Below are 15,458 nucleotides of genomic sequence, written 5' to 3' on the forward strand. Positions count from 1 at the left end.
TCCATACTTTCTTCATCCATTCTTCCATTGAAGGGCATCTAGGTTGTTTCCAGGTTCTGGCTATTACAAATAATACTGCTATGAACATAGTTGAACAAATGCTTTTGTCATATGATAGAGCATCTCTTGGGTATATTCCCAGGAGTGGTATTGCTGGGTCCAGGGGTAAGTTGATCCCGAATTTCCTGAGAAACCGAAACACTGACTTCCACAGTGGTTGCACAAGATGGCATTCCCACCAGCAATGGATGAGGGTACCCGTTCCTCCACAGCCTCTCCAGCAAAGGTTATCCTTGGTGTTTTTGACTTTAGCCATTCTGACAGGTGTAAGATGATATCTCAAAGTTGTTTTGATTTGCATTTCCCTGATTGCTAAGGAAGTTGAGCACGACTTTAAGTGTCTTTTGGCCATTTGAACTTCCTCTGCTGAGAATTCTCTGTTCAGTTCAGTGCCCCATTTTTTAATTGGGTTAATTAGCATTTTAAAGTCTAGTTTCTTGAGTTCTCTATATATTTTGGAGATCAGACCTTTGTCTGTTGTGGGGTTGGTGAAGATCTTCTCCCAATCAGTAGGTTGCCTTTGTGTCTTATTGACTATGTCCTTTGCTTTACTACAAAAAAAAAGCCCAGGACCAGATGGTTTCAATGCGGAATTCTACCAGATCTTCCAAGAAGATCTAATACCTATACTCCTTAATGTATTCCACAAGATAGAAACAGAAGGGTCATTACCAAACTCCTTTTATGAAGCCACAATTACTCTGATACCAAAACCACTCAAAGACTCAACCAGGAAAGAGAACTACAGGCCAATCTCACTCATGAATATCGACGCAAAAATCCTCAACAAAATACTGGCAAATCGAATCCAAGAACACATCCGAAAAATTATCCATTATGATCAAGTAGGCTTCATTCCTGAGATGCAGGGCTGGTTCAACATACGAAAATCTATCAATGTAATCCAGCATATAAATAAACTGAAAGAAAAAAACCATATGATCATTTCATTAGATGCTGAAAAAGCATTTGACAAAATTCAACATCCATTTATGTTAAAAGTCTTGGAGAGATTAGGGATACAAGGGTCATACCTAAATATAATAAAAGCTATATACAGCAAGCCGACAGCTAACATCAAATTAAACGGAGAGAAACTCAAAGCCATCCCACTTAACTCAGGAACACGACAAGGCTGTCCACTCTCCCCATACCTCTTCAATATAGTGCTTGAAGTTCTAGCAATAGCAATAAGACAACATAATGGAATCAAGGGGATTCGAATTGGAAAGGAAGAAGTTAAACTTTCGTTATTTGCAGATGATATGATAGTGTACATAAGCGACCCCAAAAACTCCACCAAAGAACTCCTACAGCTGATAAACAGCTTTAGTAATGTGGCAGGATACAAGATCAACTCCAAAAAATCAGTCGCCCTCTTATACACAAAGGATATGGAAGCAGAGAGGGAAATCAGAGAAGCTTCACCATTCACAATAGCCAAAAACAGCATAAAATATCTTGGGGTACATCTAACCAAGGAAGTGAAAGATCTATTTGACAAGAACTTTAAGGCATTGAAGAAAGAAATTGAAGAGGATACCAAAAAATGGATGGACCTCCCTTGCTCTTGGATTGGGAGGATCAACATAGTAAAAATGGCAATTCTACCAAAAGCTATTTATAGATTCAATGCAATCCCCATCAAGATCCCATCAAAATTCTTCACAGATCTGGAGAGGACAATAATCAACTTTACATGGAAAAACAAAAAACCCAGGATAGCCAAAACAATCCTATACAATAAAGGATCTTCTGGAGGCATTACCATCCCTGACTTCAAACTCTATTACAGAGCTACAGTAATGAAAACAGTGTGGTACTGGCATAAAAACAGAGAAGTCGACCAATGGAATCGTATAGAAGACCCGAATTTTATCCCACAAACCTATGAACACCTGATTTTCGATAAAGGAGCTAAAAGTATAAAATGGAAGAAAGAAAGCATCTTCAACAAATGGTGCTGGCACAACTGGATGTCATCTTGTAGAAGAATGAAAATAGACCCTTATCTATCACCGTGCACAAAACTCAAGTCCAAATGGATTAAAGACCTCAATATCAGCCCGAACACACTGAACCTGATAGAAGAGAAAGTGGGAAGTACCCTACAGGAGCTGGGCACAGGAGATCGCTTCCTATGTATAACCCCAGAAGCACAGACATTAAGGGCAACATTGAACAAATGGGACCTACTTAAACTGAGAAGCTTCTGTAAAGCAAAGGACATAGTCAGATACATATCTTAACTGTCTCCAGCATGTAAATCCCCAGTTTCTATGGGCTCTCCCCTGTCAGCTTGCTTCCCCTTTGGCCCAGATGTGTGGACTATTCTTGAACGGACTGATCTTGTCAAATTTGTTGTTCTTCCAAGAAAGTAAGTCATAAGACTAGCTACTATTTCTGCTTTTGTAATCAGACTTAGACTCTGCTCAGAAAGACAACTACTAGACCCAGCATGGTAACTGTGGTTGTTTTCTCCTTTATACGCCCCGTGTTGGTACGGCCAGATGATGGACCCAGCTTGGGTACACTCTCAGGTGCAATCCTCCTGCCAGGGTGCCTGGTGCCAGCATCTAAATAAAATGCTTATTAAAATATATTGATGATCTTGGTGAATCTCTGAGCAAGCCCGGACCCACAACAAGATGAGATTATAGAATCAGAGTGAGCATCTGTATTTTAGATAACAATCACACAGTAAGGGGGAAGAGCCAGGTGGCTCTGCGATCAGCCTCCTCTTTAGATGGCTGTCAATCATCAACAGCCGACCAGGCTGACTTTAGGGTTGTGGTCCAGACATCCTGTGGTTAACACTTCTTCTGCTAAGACTAAGGTCCTGCTGACTTCTGGGTGTATTTGTTTATTTATTACTTAATGAGGTAACTTCGCTTGAAACCCAGTTTTTTTTTGTTTTTTTTTTTGTTTATTTATTTATTTATTTATTTATTATGTATACAATATTCTGTCTGTGTGTATGTCTGCAGGCCAGAAGAGGGCACCAGACCCCATTACAGATGGCTGTGAGCCACCATGTGGTTGCTGGGAATTGAACTCAGGACCTTTGGAAGAGCAGGCAGTGCTCTAACCACTGAGCCATCTCTCCAGCCCCTGAAACCCAGTTTGAAATGGAGGTCGTTTTCCCACCATTGCAATGAAAGCAGGAAACATTTGCTGTGGAGAAGAGACTCTTCCGTGGAACTGACTGGATACCAGCTGGAGAGTGAACTCCAGGGATCTAGCTTCCATGAGCTCTCACTCGTGATATGATGAGGGTGTCAGTGGGTACAGCTGCTGCTGAGCCCCCCATGCTCCTCTCACCCCTCAAACAGGCCCTGGAAATAACCCCAATAAACTCACTGGTCTACCAAGTTAAACTTCAGTGCAAGCATTTTGGGAGGGACAATCAGAAGTATCCTATCTGAGGTGCATAGATGTTTGATTGTATTTCCCCAGGAAACATGTAAGACGTGGTTTTCTCAGGGAGGAAGGATATATTTACTTATTTTGTTATGTTTTTTAAGGCAGGGACTCATGGAGTCCAGGCTGGCTTGGAACTTTCAGTATAGCCAAGGAGGACCTTGCGTTCCTGATCCTCCTGTCTACCTTCTGTGTGCTGGGATTACAGGTATGTGCCACCAGACCTGGATTTTAATGGTACTGGAGATGGAGACCAGGGTTTCACGCAGGCTAGGCAAGCATCCTACCATTTATAGCTACAGCCCCAACTCTGCGAATCCCTGACCTGACATGCTGGGTTAAGGAGAAAGATGAACCAAAGAATAAATATGGATACCTGACAAATGATGCTACTTTAATCAAATGAGGATCCAGGAGAATCATCAAAGTTTATGGGAAACTACTGAAACTGGCTTTTGCATGCATATCTTCAGACGACCTGCTAAACGTCCATAGGAGAAAATACAGGCATAACCTGGCAGTCACTTTACCTTGTACGCTGCACTTCTAAATAAGAAGCATGACACACTGTGCCCCAGAAGTCAGAACAGTGGATTCTGAAATGGCAGCAGCTTGCCTATAGACAAATCAACACCCTCCCCATCTCCTTAATGTGATTCTTCTGCATAGTCACCCTGGGGGTATCAGCATTCACTATCCGATTGGAAGTAATGTGCTACCCAATCACAGCTGATCGGCTTCTGCTCTATGAGTGGTTGCTTGTGTTCAATAAACCTGAAATCGTCTATAGAGAGGTTTATCTCCATGCCCTTTCCTGACACAGGAGCGCTGTGCTCTTCCCAGGAGACGCCCCAGTAATGAAGGCAAATGGCCTTCATCTACCAAATGCAGCTGAGGGTAATATCTATCAAATCAGGTGGGTTCGTTAATAATCAACCGATGCCATACATATAAATACACATTGCAGATGGATCCGCGTCAGGCTGGCGCTAGCATCACTCCTGCATATAAGAAGGGGGATGCGGAGAGATGGAAGACACAGCCTGTGCGTGCGTGGAACACCACCATCCATTAGTCCAGCAAGACAGGAGGCACTGGAGGAAACTGCTCCGGAGAATGAAAGATGGAGCCAGTCAAGGAAGAAAGAGAAGGCAGCAAATCATCAATGAAGGGTGCATCCCATCTGCTTCAAAGAACAATAAACTGTCAAAGTTTTCCATCAGATGAAGCAAGATGGGGGTACAATGAGATTTCAAAATAAAACAAAACAAAATTAAACCCATGTTGACTAATTCAGCTGAGCAATTAGCAACAGCATTCACTGCAGATTAGAACCCTTCTCCAGAACCCACCCTGGCTGGAACACACACTGCATAGATTCAAATTCTCTCTTCCATTTTGATTTTTCACCTGCAGACAAACCTAAGGTTGAAATATAATGTTTTCTATAAAGGCGATTTCTAGTTCAAACTTCTAAAGAAGCACGCGGCTACTAAAGTCTTGATTGTGAGCCTGGAAAATTGCTAGTAGGCTTAACTACCTGACGGATGCAATGATAGCTGGGCATGAAATGTGACCTCATGGTGCATGGTTTTCTCCTGGAATCTGTAGCCAATGGTGGGTTATTCATTTGCTTTGCCTCTGGGAACTAAGCAAATAGCCTGTCTTTATTTATTTATTTATTTTTTATTTTTTTGGATTTTCGAGACGGCAGGGTTTCTCCGTAGCTTTTGGTTCCTGTCCTGGAACTAGCTCTTGTAGACCAGGCTAGCCTCGAACTCACAGAGATCCGCCTGCCTCTGCCTCCCGAGTGCTGGGATTAAAGGTGTGCACCACCACCGCCCGGCTAATAGCCTGTATTTAAACCTCATTACAGCTTAGTGAGACACATACATATCTATGAGTGAGATGCATACGTATCTATGAAATATGTTCCAAGTTGTGGCAGAACCGTAGGGCCCTGGTTTCTTTGCCCTGGTAGCTCATAATGTCATGACAGGCTAGCTCAGCGTGGGGAAAGGGCGGAAGAACAATGGGTAGCAAAGAAGTAAAATGTGGAGATTTATGTCACAATTTGAAGTTATTTAAATCTAGAAAATCTGATACTGAAGTAACCATAACCTCTTAAAAAGTCCCTTGGTTGAATGTGTGGTAAAATCTGCCCCTTGGTTGTCTTCGTGGTTATAATAATGTAACTCCCCACTGAGAGGCAGGGTCGGTTTGTTTGTCTCCAGAGTGCAGAGAGACCTGATAACTTGCTTTGATGTATAAAATGCTGTATATATGACCTTGTGTGACTTCATGGCTGTGGCTTAAGAAGGTCACCTGATTCTGCCTGTCCTCTCCTGGATGAGGCCAGAGCCAGGCAACTTAACCCACACTGGACGATGAGAGGCTTCACACTGCTCACAGACGTGTGAGTGGGACTACCTGTGACCTTCAGCTCAGCTGATCCTCCGGTTGAGGGGATTACATCACGCTACAGGACAGATTCCTGAGATGAGCCAATGGTTAAAGATTACAGCTTCCTTTAGCTCGCAGTTTGGGGATTCTCCGTATATGGCCAACTGGTCCAATGGCTTTGGTGCCTGCATCAAGACAGTGCTACACCGCATTGCACTGGGGAAGAGAAAACTCATTCAAATCTCAACTTAAAAAAAAAACAAACCACTATTGGTACTGGCGGAGGGCCAAGCCTTTAGCATACATTGTAGATGCAAACCATAACAGAAACAAAGCCTAAAACATTTACCATCTAGTCTTTTAGAGAATACCTTCCCAGCCCTTAAATCCTTCAAGCAGAATGTAACTCTGTTGAACCAGCCCAGACAAAGGCAGAGAGAAGTCACCCAAACAACTCTCAGAACTGAAAAGTATTACGATGGGTGATGGTGACGAAATGACAATTTTGCAATCCTGGGGATTGAACCTAGCACCGTATGCACGTCAGCTGTATGATGAAACTTCTCCTGGGGAGATGCAATGCATGTCTTCTCAGCCCAGCTAATGTTGCCAAAGCACCAATACCACCAAAATCCAACCTGGTAAATCAATGAATTTTGTCGGGGGTTACTGACAGAAGCAGAATGATTCAAAGACAGCTGCATCACCAGGGTCCAAATCAGCATGGATGACAGCCCATCAAAACTGGGAACCTGGAGCGTACCGCACAGCCTGCAGGCAGCTCAAAGAGTGTCCTTCCTGAGTAGTCTCAGTCTCTTCCAGACAGTTCGGCTGGTTTCTGCTTTTTCCAGGCAGCTGGGCTGGTCTTCCTTGCCGTTTTTTCTTCTCGCAGAATCTTTTCTGCTGCTCGGGTTGTTAGAAGTCACCTTAGCAGTTGAGCTTCCTTCCATCCACTCAGCTTTCATCCGGTACTCTGGCAGAAAGGGACCTAGTGCATCTGGTCAGTTCCAGTGGTTGTCTGAAGCTAATTTGAAGTTGTTTACTTTCCTGCTTAAGGAGCCTCCTGCAGAGTGGAACGTTTCAATCTGGGAGGAAACTGTTACACAACAATGCCAGGCAAATACTCTACCACTGTTGTGGGAGAATTGTTTGTATAGCCATTCCACTGTGCCAATAAAGCCACCTTGAACCAAAGGACTGTGGTCAACGATTGGCTGGGATTAGTCATAGAGTTCTTGGAGGACTCAGGAGGTCTGCAGAGAGGACAGGAAGAGAGAAGGGGGGATTTCTGCTGCTGGTGGTTCAGGAAAAACGTGGAGAGAGGATCAGCTAATTGACTCTACTGTCCATGAATTTATCAGGTCTTTATCTCAATTTCTGACTCCTTAGTTTTGATTACACTGGAACAGTTTAGATAATCATTACATCTGGCATCCAAGGCATGGAATTATTAAACCATGCCAAGGCAATGAACCCTCTATGTCACAACCTCAGCTGCCTGCTGCTGCAGAGGCCAGCTTTGTCCCCCTCTCCACCGGCCCTCTGTACCTGTTTTTATGCATCCAGGGTTTTTTTCATTACAGTCTTTAAACTGCTACCCCTGGCCCCCAAATGCTTCTGGGGCTACCTGCCCCTCCACCAGCCTATGCCCTCACTTAGGGCCACACAGGCCTCCCCCAACTTCCCACTCCCAATCAAGTCATATAACAGCTTTGAGTGCTTCAGACAGGGTTGAAGACTCAGGAAAGAGGACCGGGTCATTTACTAAAAGTATACAAGGCCCCAAAGAAGTCTTCATTGATTTTGGGTTCTGTTTTTTTTTTTTTTTTTTAACAAAGATTGACTTCAGTTGTAAACAGAATAATATCAGATCCAGGAGTACACAAATATTAATTGAATCTTTGGCCTTTGAGAATGCTAATTCAGAATACAAAAAGGTAATTAGGCTTTTAAAGGCAAGATCAGCACCCATAGATGGACGGGTCCAAAATACAGCTGATATTAGATTTCGTGCTTATGAGGCTGTTTTGATAGAAGTAATTTCTAGAAATTTTAAGAAAAATCAAAATATCAGATTTTTTTAATTGTGGTAAACAAGGGCATCTGAAAAGAGATTGTAGGCAAGGTATTCCTAGAAAAAAATGAAATGTCTTTTGCAGAGATAATCCAAACTAAAGGCCCCAGTCCTCTGGCATTTGCCACAGATTCTGGATATTCCAGAAGATTGGGGCCTTTTGATTAACTGACAAACTTGTCTGGGTAGAACACTGATCTTTGGCATCCAAAATTACAGGCATTAGAACAGCTGGTACATCTGGGCGATGGTGGCGCACACCTTTAACCCCAGCACTCGGGAGGCAGAGGCAGGCCGATCTTTGTGAGTTTGAGGCCAGCCTGGTCTACAGAGTGAGTTTCAGGACAGGCTCCACAGCTAGTGAGAAACCCTTTCCCAAAAAGAACAGCTGGTACAGGAACAGCTAACTGCTTAAAGCATTGAAGAATCAACCAGTCCTTGGAATTATCCTTTATTTGTCATTAAAAATAAATTTGGAAAATGGAGAATGTTAACAGATAAAAGAGTCATAAATAAGGTGATTCAGCCAATGGGTTTTTTTTTTCTTTTTTCTTTTTTGGATTTTCAAGACAGGGTTTCTCTGTAGCTTTTGTTTTTTTATATATATTTATTTATTTACTATGTATACAATATTCTGTCTGTGTGTATGCCTGCAGGCCTCATTACAGATGGTTGTGAGCCACCATGTGGTTGCTGGGAATTAGTCATAGAGTTGGCAGAAAAGAAACTACAGGATGTGCATGCGGATGACTTGGATCCAGAACATTGTATCATACTATCTTCTATGCATTCTCCTACATGAATTATTTTATTTTATTTTATTTGGTTTTTCAAGACAGGATTTTTCTGTAGCTTGAAGCCTGTCCTGGAACTAGCTCTTGCGTACCAGGCTGGCCTTGATCTCACAGTTATCTGCCTGCCTCCCAGGTGCTGAGATTAAAGGTGTGCATCACCACTGACTGGCTTCCTACAGGAATTATTATGCAGAGAGATATAGTACTTTATAATGGATATGTTTGCTACTCAAACAGAGTAAAAATTAAAGTCCTAAGTAGAAAAGTTGTCTGAATTGATTCTGAAAGGAAAATTGAGACTGTCAATTAACAAGAATAGACCCAGCAGAAATTGTAGTATCTTTTACTAATGCTGAAATTTCCCCATTATGGGCAGAAAATGAACACTGGCCAAGAGCTCATAGTAATTTCTTGGGAGATATTAGCAACAAATATCCCCAAAAGCAAGAAACTTCAGCTTATAAAAAAGAATTAATTGGATTTTTTCCTCACCTTGTGCAAGAAATAACAATTTCTGGTGCTCCTACATTCTATACTAATGCCAATAAATCAGGAAAGGCAAGTTACAAATCAAGAAATTTAAAGAAATTTACACAAAGGACTTATGATTCTGTTCAAAAGTTAGAATTATATGCTATTCTCATGATATTATTAGATTTTTTCAGAACCTCTTAATATAGTTAGTGACTCTCAGTATGCAGAAAGAATTTTTTTTTAACTGCTAAATTGCTGAACTTATTCCAAATGGTTTAGAATTAACTTTGCTATTTGTTCAATTACAAGAAATAACCAGAAATAGAAATCAAACCTTGTATATAACATATATTAGATCCCATACAGGTTTACCAAGTCCTTGAGCACAAGGAAACAATTAATTTTATCACCTATTACTGGGAAATGTGCTAGAAGTCTCAGAATTTTGTAAGAAACACTATGTTTATAGCAAGATGTTAAAGAAAGAACTGTCTATCACTTGGCAACAAGCCAAGAAAATGATAAGGAAATGTCCTATTTGTTCAAACTCCACTGCCTGCAGGAGGTAACCCAAGGAGTACACAAAGAAATGAAATTTGGCAAACAATGTGTCTCATTTGCAGCAGTTGGAAAATTAAAATATGTATACCATACCATAGATACATATTCCGGATTTCAATGGGCAACTGCTTTGAATTCTGAAAAGGTTAATTGTGTAATTATACATTTATTAGAAGTTATAACCATCATGGGGATACCTGTACAAATTAATACTGACAATGCTCCAGCATGTCTCTAATAAAATGAAACAGTTTTTTACATATTATAACATAAATTACATTGCAAATATACCACACAATTGAAATCTAATCAATCCCTTAGCATGAAAACCAGACATGTCAAGAACACAAAAACCAATCAGTCCTTGAGCATGAAACCAACCAATCCCTGGGCATGAAATCTAACCAATCTCTGAGCTTGGTCTCAGTAATTGATATCCTACCAATTTCCACTCTCAAAATCTCCACCTTGGAATGCCCTGCCCCGAAAAAACCTGATATAAGTCCTGTACCTGTTCAGTTTGTGGCTAACCTTTTTCCACCCTGGCAGAGCAACCACACTCCTGGATACCTCTATTCAATAAACCTCTAGAATGAGCTTTGTTGCAAGGAGTTTCTTTTGCTTAAGAAGAGCAAAGTAGAGCAGAGATGTAACAATTTTCACCAGAGCAGAGCAGGGCAGAGCAGGGCGGCCAACACTTCTGCTGGGAAAACATTCCCTTACTGGAGCAGAACTGTTACACTCAGAGGAAGCTGAGAAGAGCTGTAACATTTCCCTGGAGCACAACGGATCAGAGCTGTAATAACCTTGCTCAGAGAAACCCTCCCCTGCTGGAGCAAAGTTGTTATGCTTGCATTAGAGAAACCTTTCCCCAGAGCAAGGACCGTAACACTTTGCTTGGGAAACCTTCCCCCCCCCACCAGAACAGAGCTGTAACAATCTGGTGTGGTCTATTTCCTTTCATTACTGTAGGGACTCCTTGGTTTCCGACTGCTAGGACACATTTCCCTTCTGAACTATACCTTGGCTTCCAACTGTCAGGAAACCTTCCTTTCGGAGCTGTAACACTTACATATATACCACTAAGTTATATCATCAGATTGAATTCATATTTGTATAGGCAGCTAAACTTTGGGACGGATTGTTCTGAGCATGGATAGCTGAATCCCCAGCTGTTAGATGCTATAAGTACAGGAGAGGGAGAGGGAGAGGGAGAGGGAGAGAGAGAGAGAGAGAGAGAGAGAGAGAGAGAGAGAGACATCTTAGGTTGTGAGTGTCTTCTCACATATTTTGAGAACTTAATTCTCCTCATCTGAAACCCCAGAGTCTTTGCATTGTAGAGCATTCTGGAAGTGCACTTACTAGTTATTCATGGATCATTAAAAGCACTTTAGAAATAGGTGGTGCTGTAAGTTTCCAAAAAGTAAAAATTTAATGTTAATATCTTGAGGTCCATCCCTTTTTCAGTATATTAACCCGTTTGCAATGGAGCCTGCCTACATTGTCAATAATAGACCATGCCTCTGTGAGGTGAGCTGTCAACCCCGATGGGTGAGGAACGGCTGTGATGGATGACTGTGTAGCAGGGCAGCAACCACTTTACTCTCTGCAAAGGGCACAGCTACCTACTAAGCCTGGAACTAAGCAAAGAATCACAACTGTGATTTAGATCCGAGTCCTTACACTATGCCAACGAAGTCCTGGCTTACGCTGCCAATGTTTAAACTTACTTTTGCTGTATTCCCACTTCAACCTTCAGTTCAATCCCTGTTTTCAGAAAACTTTCTGATGACCACAAAGATTTCAAATGTGTTCATTCTCCTTTTTTCTCTTGCAGTAAAGAACAGTAAAGAAACTGCCGAGCCAAGCGAGAACGAAATGGACCGTGTGTTGATTTTGAGCAAAGGGACAAGATAATCAGTTCTCCCCATCTGAATTTGGTTTTGCCTATGACAGTATGATATCTGATTTCCAAATTGTGTCCCAAACCCTAACCTCATCTGGTGATGATGTCCTTGCCTAGTCCTTTCACTTTCAATCTCGGACAGTCTTGTGCTTGCTTCTGATCATTAGAATGTGCTAAAACGTTTGCTACATGACTCGTGTGTGTGTGTGTGTGTGTGCACTCACATGGATACAGGTATACAAGGAAGCCAGAAGTAGTGTTCCTCAGGCACTGCCCACCTTTGTCTTATTGTTCGTTTGTTTTGTTTTTTTGAGGAGGGTTACTTGCTGGCCTGGAGCTCACTGATTAGGTTAGACTAGAAAGAAAGCTTCCCGTGTTCTGCCAGTCTTTGCTTCCCAGTGGGATCTGGGATCAAACTCAGTTCCCCTTGCTTGCACAGCACATTTTCCAACTGAGCCACCTTCCCAGAAACACATGACACTTGCCTCGCTGTTATCTTTCAGCTTGGCTTCAGCTCTTAGATCGTTGGTTTTGATGACGTTCAGATCAATTGTCAAGTGTAAGTGTAGAAATATAATCTGCTTGCACAAGTGAAAACCACTAATAACAGCCAATGATTTAGACTGGAAAAACTGTCCTTGTTAATGTCTTTTGAGTATTCCCTTGTAGTGGGGAGATGGTCATTGTTCATTACAGCACACTTGGCAGAGCTCTTGCCTAGCAGAACTTGAGAGAGTTTAAATGGAAGTATTTTTTTTTTTTTTTTTGGTTTTTCGAGACAGGGTTTCTCTGTGGTTTTGGAGCCTGTCCTGGAGCTGCTCTCGTAGACCAGGCTGGCCTCAAACTCACAGAGATCCGCCTGCCTCTGCCTCCTGAGTGCTGGGATTAAAGGCGTGCGCCACCACCGCCCGGCAAATGGAAGTATTTTTGACATAAGTCAGAGACCAGATGATTGAAGGTAAAGATTACATAGTCTTGATTTCTCTCCGCTATTGAAAATAGATATGGGAAAGCTGACCTTACATGCCTAAGTTAATATAGGAAACACTTGGATTTTGCCACCACCACCCCCTTTTTCTTTGGTTTTTCAAGATAGCACAACAGTCCGGGCCGTCCTGGAACTCACTTTGTTGGTAAGACTAGCCTCAAATTCACAGAGGTCTGCCTACCTCTGCCTCCCCAGTGCTGGAATTAAAGGCATGTACCATCATATCTGGCTAAGATTTTGTAAAATCTTAAAACATACATCACATGATCCTACAGAACATCACTGCTTTTAGCAGAAGTATTCACAGGTATTATCAAGAGGCCCCAACTGCACAAAAGACAGAGAGCTCTGGGACTCTGGAAGGAAAGCTAGCATTCAACTCAATTCTGATCTACCTCCTGCTAGGCTACCTGACGTCATAGGTGCCAGAAAAACCTAGAGGGTTATTATGCTACGTATCTAAGTACATGGGCTTGTTTCCAAAGTCTCATGACTGATGTCACAATTCCTTGTATAGAAAAGTCACAGTACCATGTGAAAAGGGACAAATGATCAGAGCTGGTTTGTTCAGCAGTGTCGGTAGGGTTTCAGTGGTGTGGACAGGGTTCTGCTTATGAAGACTCTCCCACCACATCTCCACAATTCCACGGCAAGTCTGCTCAGCAGAGATCATCCTGTGCGGGACTGACTCTCAAAGGCCTTGGCCTGCCTTAGCCACTGATTTGGCCCCAGTGCCTCTGACATTGTCTGGATTGGTTAAATGAAGCAAAATACACTCTTGATGGTTGATTTTCTTTTCTTTTCTTTCTTTCTTTTTATTTTATTTTATTTTATTTTTGAGACAGGGTTTCTCCGTAGCTTTTTGGTTCCTGTCCTGGAACTAGCTTGAACTCACAGAGGTCTGCCTGCCTCTGCCTCCCGAGTGCTGGGATTAAAGGCGTGCGCCACCACCGCCCGGATTGATGATTATTTTCATACTTAAAACTGTCACAGCTCATCTAAAGGACAGGCCACTACAAGTCCTAGCTGACCATTTTGGGAGGGTGACTGCGTTATCTACACATTAGTCTTAAGTACTCTCAAGTCCTGAAGGCGTTTAAAGCCCTGTCCTCCCAAGAATTTTTTTTTTTTTTTTTTTTTTTTTTGCTTTTTCGAGACAGGGTTTCTCTGTGGCTTTGGAGCCTACCCTGGAACTAGCTCTGTAGACCAGGCTGGTCTCGAACTCACAGAGATCCGCCTGCCTCTTCCTCCCGAGTGCTGGGATTAAAGGCGTGCGCCACCATCGCCCGGCCCTCCCAAGAATTTTTGAAATCTTCATTTGACAAATTACCTATTAACCACTTGTGGAGACCCAAAGACGGGAGCCTATTTCCACCTTGTCTGAAGGTCAGAGAGTTTCAGTTGTTCAAAGTTGTTGACGAGTGTGGCTGCACCCCCTGACCTGGTCAGGAAATTCAAGCCTACTTCTGCTCCTTATTTTGAAATAGGAAGTTTGACCTTGGGAGTGATTGCCTTCAGGACACTCGGTCTAGGGTGGGTTCACTGCCTAAACAACAGAATGCTAATGACTTGATGTCTCAAAGTATTAAAGCAAATAACTGTTCTAATTAACTGTCCTTTGTATCATGTTAAAGCAGCCTTTTGTCTTCCTCCCCTGTTGTGTTGGGGTGTAAAATTAAACAGATGCGTACTCACTGGAACTCCCTCCTATCCTATGTCTTGTTTTGTTATTTTCTTTTTTTTTAAACTTTTTTTTCCAAATATTTTATTATTTATTATGTATACAATATTCTCTTTGTGTGTATGTCTGCAAGCTAGAAGACTCCATTACAGATGGTTGTGAGCCACTATGTGGTTGCCGGGAATTGAACTCAGGACCTTCGGAAGAGCAGGCAACGCTCTTAACCTCTGAGCCATCTCTCCAGCCCTTGTTTTGTTATTTTCACTTGTGTCTTCTTCCTCTTTGCTATTTTCCTGATCCCCATTTTGTTGAAGCTGGTCTCTGACACCACTAAAGAGAAATACTCTCCACCCTTGCTTATAATGGAAAAAAAATTGGAAAACACCGCTCTTTACTTCAGCGGTAGCAGTTTTGAGACAGCCGGGATAGTGCTGAAGATTTCATATTGTCCCCCATGGGAAACAATATGAAGAGCACCATGGGCTGCATGAAGGAGTCCTACTGTTGCAACCAGCCTGTGGCTCAAGAACCAGCTTAAACTCTAGAGCTAAAGGTAAGTTAAAATCATGCCAGGAAGGCAAAACATGAGACACACAACTTCCAAAAGTACTGTCATGGAGGAAAACCAGGGAGATTCATTGAGGCAATATTCCAACCTTTATAAGATCACCTTCCTAGGAAACCCCTGTGACTTATCCACAACTGGGAAAGCTTGACTATGGTATCCATTCTAGGTGACTTTAGAGATCTCTAGTTTCTCAAAAGCAATAATGCTGATCTGGTCTGGTAGAAGTCGTTAGTTTAGGAAGTGCCGTCTGAAGCATCCAGGAAAGAGCGGGAAAGCCATTCTTGTAGAGTGTTAAGCTGTTGAACTTTGCATGCAGGTATGTAGGTGTGCACTGAAGAATGAATTCTTCCCTTTGCGGTGGAGGGAGGTCAAGCCATCTATGGTTCTAAAGCCGAGGCACCAGAATGAGTCTTTGTTTTCAGATGACTCTACTGAAGGGGCCTTTTGGCAAAAAACAAAACAAAAACCCCAGGAAGTTTTATTTTGGAATGGAACCACCTCCACCCAAAGTACGGAATGAGCAGGGCCA

The sequence above is a fragment of the Microtus oregoni genome, unplaced genomic scaffold (assembly GCF_018167655.1).
Source record: "Microtus oregoni isolate MIOR12 unplaced genomic scaffold, Mior012 000010F_ref0000083, whole genome shotgun sequence".
NCBI classification, from domain to species: Eukaryota; Metazoa; Chordata; class Mammalia; order Rodentia; family Cricetidae; genus Microtus; species Microtus oregoni.